Source organism: Cryptomeria japonica, chromosome 4, assembly GCF_030272615.1.
Source record: "Cryptomeria japonica chromosome 4, Sugi_1.0, whole genome shotgun sequence".
Lineage (NCBI taxonomy): Eukaryota > Viridiplantae > Streptophyta > Pinopsida > Cupressales > Cupressaceae > Cryptomeria > Cryptomeria japonica.
In genome coordinates, this window is record NC_081408.1 from 628126409 (window position 1) to 628140342 (window position 13934).

The 13934-nt window shown below is 34.1% G+C and overlaps 1 long non-coding RNA gene across 1 annotated transcript; it reads right to left on the reverse strand.

Moving 5' to 3' along the window:
* Positions 1-643: 643 nt before the first annotated feature.
* On the reverse strand, positions 644-6495 carry LOC131874783 (uncharacterized). The gene is made up of 2 exons (XR_009372156.1): positions 6406-6495; positions 644-1218 (listed from the first exon to the last, which is right to left on the reverse strand). It is a non-coding gene; the product is annotated as an uncharacterized LOC131874783 (long non-coding RNA).
* Positions 6496-13934: the final 7439 nt, after the last annotated feature.

Genomic DNA, 13934 nt, shown 5'->3' on the forward strand with positions numbered 1-13934 from the left:
GGCGTTGTGGCTCCCATGGGGGTTGCAACCCCCAACGTGGGCCTACGACTCCCAAAGGGCCGCCACCAAACCCTCGTCTCCAAAATTTTTATTATAAATTTTTATTTTTAGTTTTTAATATTTATACATATACACACCTCATGTAATGTGTATGCGTATGTGTGTGTGTGTGTGCACACGTAAATACATTTTGGTTAGTAGAAATATATATAGCTAATTTTTCAGACATAATCTTCATAAAATAGAGTAAATGAAGAGAGGATCAAAATTTATAGATCAACCTAAATGTAGAAAATACCAACATGTTGAATTGCAAATAATGTCTATATTAACCAAGTACACTCGTACACATATTTTAGTGCAACATTTTCTTTTAAGGAGAAAACATTGTTTAACTATTAAAAATTATTTTTCTACCAACAAGATAAGTGTTAGATGCAATGACAGTCCCAAAGACACTAAGGGGGCGGGGGCGGGGGCGGGTGAATCAATGTCTAACCAGTTAATGGAATATTTGAACTTATTTATAACTTTGCAACCCAAATTAATGTACAGGTAAACAAGTAATAATGCAACAAAGAGAAATAATAGAGACAACATAAATGCACACCATAACACAAGATATTTTGGCAAGGAAACTCAGTAGGGAAAAACCTCGATGGGATTTGGGACCCACAATATTTACTCACTGGCCAATATGAATAAATATTACTTACAATAGGGGCCTCCACATGCAGGAAGGCCAACAGCCTAGAGCTCATTGCTCAATGAAAGAGTCTCACTGACTACAAAATGGATAATTAAATCCAAGACAATGTACTGCTCAAAAAAGCATCGCAATGCTTGATTCAGTACTGGTTTAAGCTCCGTCAGAAACCATAACCAGAAACCTTGCCGGTGAATGAAATTCACTCACATAACCTATCCGCCTTATTACAAAATCCTTTCGCTATCTTCTACATAATACCATATAATTGCCTCTCTATGCTATATCAAAAATGACCTATAAGATCTCATACATATATGAGTCTTTACAATACATCATGTCAGCTTACAAATAATTAATTACATTACAATACAATAAACAAGACTTGTCTCATGTCGGCCTAGATGTCGGTATGCTTCGTTGCTGGTGTAAACTAGATGCTGGTGAATGAACTTGTTGTGCCTGCTAGTGCTAGTGAATGATGTCTGCATTGCTGGTGAACCTAAAGAATCCTATTACCGGTTGGTTGCCATCAATGAAAACATCAACCATTCTCATGTGAGTGTAGAATGCCAACAATAAGAAAATATCAACCAGTTCCAACTTTCATTATAATAATATTTCTATGATTATCATCTCATAATTTCAGCAATAAATTTCATATGGAAGAGAGGAGAATTTATTTATTTTTCATTTTGATTGAGAAAGTAATAAATAACATAATTTCAGCAATGGGTTAAGGAGAGCTAAGAAATTTTTAAAAGCACATACTATCACATTTTCATTATCTAATTCAAAAGTCCCTTTTTCCACAAATTTTTTGTTTCTTTTAAAGAAAACCACTAATCACTATATTCTATCTCTATGCAGCAATCTACAATAATACACATCATCCCCTTTTCTTTTGAACAACTAATTTTCCAGTAAATACAACATTTCTACTAAAGATTCTCCCAATAAGAATGAACACCAATTTATTTACAAAACTACTCATTTAAAAGAATAAAACTAGACATGAAGGATCCCTTTAGACTTGGACCAACTATGCACTTAGTCTCAAACTCCCAAGATTCTAACTTTAAAGACCTGCCCATAACACATGGTTCAATAGTCGTTAAATCTACCAATGGGAGCTCACTTCTCAACCATAGGGTCTTAAGTAGCCCACCCCCAAAATAGGGGACAAGATGTAACCTAGGTTTAAACATCACACACACATGAATAATTATGCAAAAAATATTTTCTAGCAACGAACCACACACTTAATTTCCACATCATTGGTTATCCACATTACTCCCAAGCCCATAACAAATAGAGAAAACCAAAGTAATTCTCCCAAGAATAAAATGGGGCCACCTCCCATGGTAAATAAAGTTCTCTCAAGATGTTCTCATACAAAGCAGATCCTCCTCCAAGTTTTCAAACAAGGGGATACTCATCCCATTTTCTCAAGAATTGTGGGTACTCATACCCAACCCAATCACCATGGAAAATTTAAGGGTACTCGTACCCTCATCCCAAACATCAAATAACATGTGGGTACTCATATCCATATCCAATTACTTTATGGAAATTGGAGTAATCATACCCTACCAAAAGGAGTGCCTCACCCTTTCACCCATGTACAACATCCAACAATAAAAGTTCACTGAGGATAACACAATAGCACAAACAATCCCAGCCCACTCACACAACACGAAAAGAAACTCAATGCAAAATCATAACATAAAAATAAGAAATATAACATTAAAACAATAAGGCGAGGACACCTACTTGAAAATTTCATCAAAGTTCGTTGCTCTTCTGGGGCCTCCTTCCTCTTCCTATCTTTCGTTCTTCCCAATTTTTTTTGAACGCCAAACGTCCCCTCCTCCTCTTCTCCATTCCATAAATAGAATGGAGAGGGAGAACCTTCATGGGAAGAGGAAGTGCCACTTGTCACCCCCACTTCCCATCCATCTCAAGATGAGGAAGGTCGAGGAGATGCCATCTTTTTCCTTTTTCCCCATTCTACATATTCCCCACAATTATTCCCTCAAACTCAAGTGTCCCAAAGGATGAGATATGATTCTCTCCCACTTCTTGGGAGGAGGAATCTTATCTATCCCAGCAAACTTAAACCCGTAGGTAGCCAAAAAACAAAATTAAAAAGACCCAAAAATCATAAAAATCAAAAGATAACCCCCTCAAAACACCCCCAACCCCTAACCTAATGACCTAGGGGCCTCACTTCATAGCAAAGGGATGATTTAGTGACCAATAAGGGCTCCTAAGTGGGTGTACTAATTTACACAACAACACACTACCACCATAACCAATTTCCACATTTCACATTTACGAAAAGATCACATTTACAAAATATAATATACAGGTCCTAACCCTTCCAAAAGGTTAAGATTGGTTTAACTAGGTTATTCACATGAAGGGCTACAACTTGTCCTTGGATGCCCATTGGCAATTCCTGCATACTCAAAGGAATGTGACTGTACAACAATATAAAGCAATACACAAATGTAATGCCCCATCAGGAAACCCTGAAGGGTTAAGCCATAACACAAGAATAGAGTGCAATAATTTTTTTTAAGTTAAACACAAAATTAAGATACAACGAGATATCAAAATTTAGATTACATAGCGGAAGACATCAACTAACACCTAAGGAATTTCCCAATGTGATTACTTAATTACACATTTAACTTAACTCACACAATTAATCCAATAAGCTGATTATCTTAAAAACGACATAATTCTTAAACAAGGATAATTTCTTTCAAAAGATGAAAATATAAATCACATGCTAATGTTTATCCATTATGATTCATTCATACCTTACATTCAAACTTTTCATTAAAATTTAAGCCATGCATCTAATTTAATAACACACTTTAATTTCATCATAAACTAATGAGATATTTCCATGCATACTTAATTTCCTTCACAACAACTGAACATATTCCATTACTCTAATCTACATTCTTTCATGATACAATTTATTACATTCAAGAAAGGACTGCATACATGCATTTTAAAATTAATTTCATCTTATCCACTTATACATTCTATCAAAATGTCATCCATACATGCTAACACTAAACATGAAACATAAGGACAAAAGCATCACATAACACCAAGATGATCTCGGAGTTCACCCCTAAAGGCCTACATCTCCGATTTGCTCAACTGCAAGACCCCTCTAATAATTAATAAAGTTAAGAATACATGAGGTTCCCATTATTTACAATCTTGCCATCAAGGCGAAACATAATCAATATACAAACGACCACATCGGTCAATAAATATATAAACGATCCCTGAAAAGGAAAGGATCGAGTTGAACATAATTGAAGCTAAAACAAAGGTCCACTGGAGCATCAACAAAACTAAGTCATCACCACCCAAGGTCTAAAATGAAACCAAGTACTCACAAGGGCATAGACAACAAGATGACTCCAAAAATGTGCTCCTATTAGGACAATACAACAACACACTAGCGAACATAGGGACAAGTGTCATCACACAACCTGGTATGGTTAGCATGGTAGGTCTTCATAGGTTCGAGCCCCATACACTGGGTTACCTTGACAACTTAATCCGAACCTCTGGCCCATCCAAGCCTTATGTGGACCCACACATCCTTTTGTGAAGACAAGAATGATGGTTTGCCATTTCAGGCCTTCTCATAGCATGTCGAGTCTGTGTTAGCACTCGTCCCATGTGTGAGGCACAATTATCTTACTTAGAGATTAACATTCTAATCTACTATTAGGTTATCACTTATTAGACTCACTTTCGATGGGTTACCCAGCAACCACTTTAAGCGCGACTCCCAATTGAAAGCCACTTTCCCATACAACACTAGACTATACTCAAGCGACCTCAGAAACCAAGGAATACACATGGTCAAGCAAATGGAGTTCAAAAAGGGGGGAACAACCATTTGGTCAAACATGACTCAAAAGAGGTACACTTACTGACGGTACTCTAACCAGAGCCCTGACCAACTATGGTCAACCACGAATCATCATTCAACATGCACATAAAAGATATGACCAATACAACACCACAACAAAATAACAGTCAACTCGAGACCGAGGACAAAAACAGGTACCCAAATCAACCATACGACATGGTCCAATCAAACAAAACACGACTTGCCATTACTTAAGCAAAAGCGAATACATAAATTAAACTCGCATAGGCAATAACCAACAGGTACAATCTTTTCCAAATTGATTTAAATATTAAATGTCGATTAAGTTTTCTAAATGATCTAAGTTAGATTGCAGTTATCCACCTCATCTAGGTACAGGTTGTTCTTGGTTTTCTAACTCTCTAAGGTTCATTTGCATCGAACATACATAAATACGCCATTATGAGTTCTTAAACCAATTTCACATAAATATAATTAAACAACCATTAACCACCCAATTATGATATTTAATATTCAATTAAAACATCAATGTCATACTGGTTCGAAAATAATTTTCTCCAAGTTCATCTATCTAGAACCAAGTTACACTTTTCTGATTAAGGAAATATACACATATAAGGAATCCAAGTAAAGATTGTCCATTCCTACCTTAACAATTATTTTCTTACGCATATAAAAAAAAACCAAAATTAACTATTAATTAATATACGCTTATTAATCCACGATTAATAAAATATAAACAATTAATAATTAATAACAAAATAACAAATTAAGTATCTAATAAGAAAAATATGCATTACTAATAAAATACAATTTTAAAAATTAATTAATGTATATTGCTACTTATACAATTAATTAATTACAAACTAATTGTAATTTATTAATTGAATGCCATCATTAAACTTTATTAAAACTTAATTTATTAAAAACTACATTTAATAATAATAAATTATTGTTATATATATATTTTTTTGATTTAAAAAAATATATTTAAAAAAACATTTCTTTTTTTTACGAAAAGCATAAAAGGTATGGGGGGAGGGTATCCATATGGACCCCCCCCCCCCCTTTGCTACCCCAAGGAGCACGTTGCACCCCTCCACGTGGTGGGGGAAACTCTACCACGGGGAGGGGGGGGGTTTACATTTTTTTTTTATATATATATATATATATTTTTATATTAAATTCACTGTTAAAAACAACTCCCATCCAAAACACAGTTTTGGCAGAGACTAAAAAAATAAATAATATTTTGTTTTTTGAAATTTACTTATTGTGTAAAACACAGTCTAACAAAATCAGTCTCTCAAAGACTTAAAAGAAATTTAACATCAAATTTGTTAAACCCCAATCTAAATTTCAAAAACAAAGAAGGAAGAAGGAAAATCTTTCCAAAACAAAACCATACTGACATAAAGAGATGGATTTACACAAATTTAACATCAAATTTGTCAAACCCCAATCTAAATTTCATTTTTAAACTTATATAAGAGAGATTCATTGGAGTTTTAGACAATTTTTTCTCAAGAACAACCAAACCCCAAAATTTGGTTTTAATTTTTTTTTTTTGAGAATCTATTTATACAAACAAAATTGACATCTGGAGGTTTGGAAAAGAAGCAAGGAGGGTTTAAGATTTATATTTTCAAATCACAACTCCTCCATTTCCCAAAAACATAAGATTTTTAATATGTACAACCAAATTTCTACAAAAACACCAAAAACGATTTTCTTTAAGCAAGAACCCAAAAAATAACCAGAAGCCTACCTGATTTAGCAATCCTGACAAGATCGGAGGAGAGTCCAACCTGCAAGCTCCAAAAAAAAATCCTTTCTTTCCAAAATCCCCAAATTTTCCATTCAAAATATTTTTCCAAAAATATCAATCTCCCATATTTTTCCAAAAGTCTAGGTTAAATGGAAAAGTTTGACCAAATATTTTATTTTTGGATTTAAAATTTTTATTTAAAATAAATCACAAAAATCATTCTTTTAAACTATATCAACAAATTAAGCTTGCTTTTCAATTTAAAAATTGATTTTTCCAAATAACTGAATTTAACCTTTCTATTTTCAAAATGCCAAGAAGATAAAATTAATTCTATTGCAATAAAATTTAAATCTTTCTTTTCATAGGCATAAACATAATACATTTAATATTTAAATTTAACCATTTAATTGCACTTGCTACCAAACTGAATCAAGCACTTCAATTAATGATAATCGCATAAAGAAACCCTGTTTAATTTAGTTCATTAATCTTTAATGCACAAACACATATTTAATCGAATTAAATACTAAGGACTAATTACTCAATTTAACCATACACACCAAACACGCAACCCAAGAACGCCAAACAAACAAACGACCCGAAACCCAACCAAAAGGGAAAACTAACGGACGATTGACGACGCTCACTTGAGCACGACTATGGTCAAACGAGGGTCTTACGACCACCTAGTCCAAAATATAATTACCAGAGAGGTACACTCAAACCTACAAATTCAGGCGGAGACGAAGCTCGCACCCATGCGGCACTGTACTTGAAATCTCCTGCAACCAATTTCTAATCGAGATAATAACTTGCATACACATTGGTGCGAAAACCACATTAACAGATATGCATTAAATCAAAACATCTAACTATAATCATTATGTTATGATAAACTAACCAAGGTCAAACCGAGATTAGAAATTGATTAGGGCAGGGGTACTACAACAAATATCAAGAGCATATGCATGAATTATAACCAAACCCTAACATCACAAGTATTTAAATTCTCCATATCAGCCAATCCAATCATTCATATCAAGAGTAATGGTAAGGATTATGTTAATCATAACATGATTCCACTGCATCTCAAATAACTCATGTGCCACACACACACACACACACACACACACACATAGACAACCATAATCCATCATATAATAGTGTAACGACTAAGAGATATCCATGAATAACATAAAGTAAAGAAGTCCACATAAGAACACATAAAGTGAGGAGCATTGTACCAAGAGATATCACCTATACTCCAAACGTATAAATCATAACATAACATAGTCCATCAAAATATCCATAATATGAAACAACAATGGTCGAAACACAACCTAGCACTGCATTCCTGTTAGATACTATCACTATGATGTAATTGGGGAGAGGTCTGACAGTTATGCCACTTGAACTATTTAACTTCCATATCTTCAACTCTTGTCCTTATCCTTCTACTCATATGTTCCTAGCCATCATATTGGGTATATTCATGAAAAAATCTTCCACATTCCTTCCTTCCTAATCCTTGAATATGATGTTTAACACCCTATTAAAACTTATCTTAGAGTAGTCCCATCTATGATTGCAATATTAGATCTTACTTGAGTAGTTTTTATCATGCCACATGTCAAACTATATAGAGACCTTTTTCCCAGTTCCCACTGCTCTTCTTAGCCCTTTGCAACCATTCCCAAGGGAAAAGCCAATTTGAAGTGTGGTGCAGGAGCACCAAGGTCATTTTTTTTGGTAAAGTTTCACAAAGGAAGTTTTGTGTTTAGAGTCTCTAAAGACATGTAATAAGGCCATAATAGGACATTCTTGATGTCTTGAGTCAATTTGAGTTCATTTGGCAAATATTGCAAAATCTTGTAAAAGCGGTTATATGGAAAGTTGCAAAAATGCAAAATGTGGAAGACCAACGGTCACAGGATTTGAAAATCTGTTATAGTTGGTTAGATATGGTGGGAAATGTTTAAATACATCATATAATGGTCGAGGTTAGGGCTAGAGGTCATTGGAATGTGATTTGGAACAATAAAAAATTATTATGTCCTGCAATTTCAAACATTCTTTGCTATTTTGGGCCTTGTATGGCCCTATACGGATAGAAATCCACTTCTAATTGATTGTATGTGGTATATATTTGAATCCTTTCTCTACTACAAGTGGTCTCATGTGATTTGGTTAAGTTTCAAGAAGTTATTGAAGTTTTTTCTGAAAACTATTTGGAAACCCTGGTTATTGAGGGTTTGAACACGTAAAATATTGTAAATTCCATTTCAACCGATGGAAATTGAAGAGGCTTGGTGAAATGGACATTTAAAAGGTGTTCTAGGTTCCCATTAAGTGGTAGGAGCAGGGGAGTGAGTTTGAAGCACTTTTGGTGATGCCCTAGGTAAATTTTCACATACATTAAGCCATTGGAATCACATAGAAGGAGGGTTTTGTATAAAAAAGAATTGATGAGTGTTCCAAGTGGTGAGATTAGAATTTTCAGACCCTAAGTTTTATGTCTAAGGCTCAAAGATTAAGTTTGGCCATTTGGAGCTTGAGTTCCTCATAGTTGCTTTGCAAAAGTGGTCTAATTAGGCCTTGTAGCAGAATTTGCAGTCAATTATTGAGCCTTGTGTTTCAAAGAAACCCTATCCAATTTTAACAAATGTTGTATAAAGCCCAAATGGGTATCTAAAAATGGTTTTATGTTTCTGATATGAGCCCTATACTAAAAATTATACCCAAAAAACCCCATTTGATGCATTTTTTAGACCTAGTTTCAGATTACCAGTCAATTATCGAGTCATTTGTTCCAAAACAACCCCAGCTCATTTCTTGAAATGTTTTTAAACTCCTAAATGGGTATCCAAAAGTGTTTTCATGTTTGTAAAATATTGTCTGTGTAGGCAGTTATGCTTGGAAAACCTCTGTTGGAGGGCTACTAGGGAAATAAAAAGATTGTGAGTGAAATTTGTGAAGTTAGGGTCCTACATTTATAAATTTCGTTTGATTTGAGTTAGTTACTATTTCTCACCCCTTCTCTGCATCAATTGGTATCAGAGCTTAGGAAGTAGATCATTTGAAGGTGAAAAGTTGCAGTTTGAGTTGTGGAAGTTGAAGGGACAAGATGGCAAAAGAAATCAGAGAACTCAAAGAGAGATATGTTGAGTTGAAGGAGATGACTCAAACGAGATCACAATTCAGAACAACCTACAAATGCAAAGAAAAGGTATGTAAAGTTGTAATGATTCTGGTTCTATTGACAACATGGTTTCCATAGAAATTGTGGATAAACTGAATTTAGAAAGGATTCCTCATAAAGCATCGTATAAAGCATCTTGGTTGAATGATAGTCAGTAAATTTTGGTAAGTGAACAAGCTTTTGTTGAATTTAATATTGGTGGCTATAAGGATAAAGTTCTTTGTGATATGGTACCCATGAGTTGTTGTCATTTGTTATTTGGAAGACCATGACAATATGATAGACATGCCATATATGATGGGAGGTATAATACTTACACTACAGAAAAGGATGCAACCACTTTTACACTAACACCATTGCAAGAGAATACTAAGGAGTAGACCAAAGAAGCAAGAGTAATCATGTTTGGCAAGGAGTATATGAAGTTTGAGGAAGACAAAAATGAAGAATGTGCAGCCACTACAAAGGCAAAAGATGTCACGACAACATTTCTAGAAGGAAAAGAAGATGAGTTGGTGATAGAATCTAAGAAAGAGAAGGTTAAGGATGAATTCCTTGAGGAGACCCAAGATAGATTGGAAAAGTATGATGAGATTGTGGTAGGGACAATGTTGTGGGTAGTTTCAATCTACCAATACAGTGGATTATGAACTTGATAAGACAGTAAGTTTGAAGAGTGTTTCAGTATTGGAGAGAAGAATGATATAGTGATAGCAAAGATAGACCAAGAGAAGGCCAAAGGTGAGTTGTTGATGAAGATTCTAAATGGATTGGAGAAGCCTAAAGATATTGTGGTTAGGATAGTGCTTTGTCCTTTAATGCAAAGTGAGGTTGGAGGGCAGTCATATTCTACCATGATAAAGGCTTGTGGACCTGATTATTCAGGGGTCCTAAGGACAGGGAACCTGAGAATAGATGTGAAGACAAGTAGTGAAGTGAACAAGGTTGTTTGGCAAAAGCAAATGGATGAGTTTGTGTATGCAGCAAAGGTAAGGAAGAAGGACATTTAGGGGACAACTGGTAAGGACTTGTTTGCGGGTATGAAGACAAGATCAACATCAACATCAAATTTTGAAGACGCAAATAGTAGAAGACAGCTAACGGGTCAGTTTGCAAACATTAACTTGAATTATATGAGCTTAACTTCAATTGTTATACATCCATTGTTTATGCATTAAATTGAATGGTAATCAATGTTTGATGGTAATGATTTGAACATCTTTAGATTATCCCTTAGAAGATTGCATTGAGCTTGTGTCAAATCGTTCAATTTTATGGTGAGACCTTGCCTAATAGGATTCCATCTAATCATTCACCCATCTTCTTGAATTCTAGGCTTTAAGGTAGAATTCCTCAATCCTTTCTCTTTTGCCCTTTTTCCAACTCAATCTATTTTAGGATAAAAAGCATCACAAGGTTGCAACATAAGATGATTAAGTTCCAACAATTCAAGCATTCAACAATTCATCGTAAGGCCCCTTGGAGGAACAACAATCACAACGACCAACTATGCTTATCCACACGTCATGACCCGACATTTAAGAACCTTGGAGTTATCTCAAGTGATCCTTAGGCTAATCTTCAACATTTGGAAACTTTGATCAAGAGAGGACAAGATACTTTTAGGAATTTTATTTTGTGTTCGCTTGTGCATGAAAAACACATCAACAAGGCCCAACATATGAATAAAAATGTCAAAACCCTAATGCAATCAACAAAGAAAGAGGAAACAAAAGATCACACTTGAAAAGATGAACCCGTTGAATCAAGAAAATAAATAGAAGAGACAACAAAAACCTTACGAACTTTGCAAGGATCAATCACGCTCTTATAGGAAATATGGAAAAGACTCCCTTTTGAATGCAATCACTTTTGTATTAATTGATCTCCCCAAAAATTGCAAAGAATGACCAAGAAGAAAAGGGCTCTAAGAGTGTTCTTCAAACTTGTCAATGAGAGGAAAGAACAAATTCATACTTGTAATAGATGTAGTACCCCTTCTCGATCGGACTTATTAGACTGATTTTATGTTGTAGTTTACTATTCAGTTGACACTTTATTGCTCGATATTTTGCAGACGTATTGGATATTATTCCTATTTATCTGGATGTTAGATGCATGAGTTATTTTTAGTATTTCAGTACTGGTGATTTCTAGTATTTCATGGATTATTGCTTTGTACTAACATCTTACTTTATCTAGGCGATTTGTCATATATATGATGTGTGTCTGCAATTGTATTGGATGCAAGGGGACGATTTTCCTTCACTCATTTCGATGAGATAGGGAACGTCGCGATTCTCCTTCATCAGTGTGCGTGCCGTGTATTCTATATTTATATGCATGCATGTGTGATTCGATGATGCAGGATATTGCAGGTACAAGTACCGGGTAGGTACGAGGTATCGTCTCCACCTGGCTTCACAGGTCTGAGCGTGCCTTATATGTCCGACGGGAGTGGAGGAGATAGCTGTTGACCCTAGTCCTTACCCTCAGTCTACTCTTGTGAGTGTCGTCAGTCGGTCGTCCATCCCTTTGGTTTGAATTTCAAGTCTTTTTGTTTTTCCTCGATTTGCGTGCCATAGTGGTTCGATTAATTATTTAAGTTTTAGCTGTCATTCTTTGTTGGTATAAGCAATTTATTCATTATTATGCCTTTATGCCTTGAACCAAGCTTAATTGATTAATTTATTAGATTTAAAGCTATAGTTGTTTATTTTGGAAAAACAATCATGTCTAAATCCAATGGAAGAAGTAAAATAAATAAAGTTAATTGCTTTTAATAAATACAAATAAAGCTAACTTATTGTTTTCTTCTTTTTAGAAAAGTTGATTTAATTGCTTATATGAGAAAAGTAATTTTCAAAAAAAAGGAATTTCCATTTATTTTAGAGGAATATGAAAAAGAAAAAAGAAAAAAAAAAGTCAATTGTTTTATTTTAATGTTTTTAAATAGAAAAATATTTCAACCTAGAAAATTAGGTTAAAACATTGTTTTACTATTTTACCTTGGAGAAGATTTTTTTGGAGGATATGCTTGTTTGGAGGAGAAAAACAAATTCCGGAAAAATTTCTTGAAAGGAGGATTTGGGTTTTGAATTAACTTGGAATTCTGCTGAAGCACAACAACTTCTTCTTGGGAACTCTAGAGGTTGGTTGAATCCTTCTTGTCTATTTTTGAAAATCCATGCTTTCTTCCAATTCTCTGTTTATTGTTTAAAGCTTGGTTTATGAGTTTTGGGTGTTGAGTCTTTGCTTGCCATGAGATTGTTGAAGAAGAATTCCATCAATTTTGTTACCAAATTTCAAACTCAAACTCTCTCCAAGTAATTTCATAATTTAATTTATGTTCTTCATTTTTGCTTGTGCAAGAAATTCATGGCTTTTGGCTGTTTGTAGTTGGAATTATTGTTTTGGGTTTTAGTAGTGTTATGCTGGCAAAATTTTGCCAAGCATAAAAATAATAATTATGAGTTAAATCTCTCTTGTCCATTCTTGGTTAGAGCAAAGAAATTCAATTGGGGAGTAGAGATCAAGTTTATTCCCATTCAATTTAATTTTATGAATGAACTGGGCTGATTTGGGGAAATTTTTATTGCCTCTGTTTTGTCTCAGAAGTTTTCTTGCTGGTAAAAATTGTATTACCAGTGACTTCTCTAATTTATCTATTTGTTTGTAATGTTTTTTAAAAAAAATAAAAGGAAGAGAGAATTTGGCTGGGGAAGTTATTTGTTATTGGTTTTTAATAGAGATTTCATCTCTTATCTCTGTTTGATATTTTTTTTTAGTCTCAGACGTTTGTATTAAAAACAGAATTTAATGTTATTAAAACAAAAAAAAATGTTATTAGTTTGGGGTTGGGGGCAGTGGCAGGGAGCTGGGCTCAACCCAGCCCACGCACCCCCTCTCCCTGCAGCTAGCGCTGCTTCCCCAGCTTGGGGTTAGCAGCAGCGCTGCTTCCCCAAGTCTGGGGATAGTAGCACTTGCTGCCGTGGGTGCTTAGGGCCCCACATAGGTTTTTGTAAATTTTTTTTTATATTTTTTTTTAGTTTAAAAAAAAAATAATGTTATAATAATGGTTAGTTGTAAAATATAATAAATAAAGTTATTTTTTTTTATAATAAATAATAATATATTGTTATTTAAACAGTAATAATAATATTGTTATTATTTAATATTAAATAATAATATTAAGTTAATTGATAGTTATAAGACATTAAGGTTAATTAATAATTCTTTTATTTAGTGACTAAATTTATTTTCGTTGTATTTTGGAAAATATATAAACGATATGGAAGTGATTATTAATTTTTTGAATTATTTTATA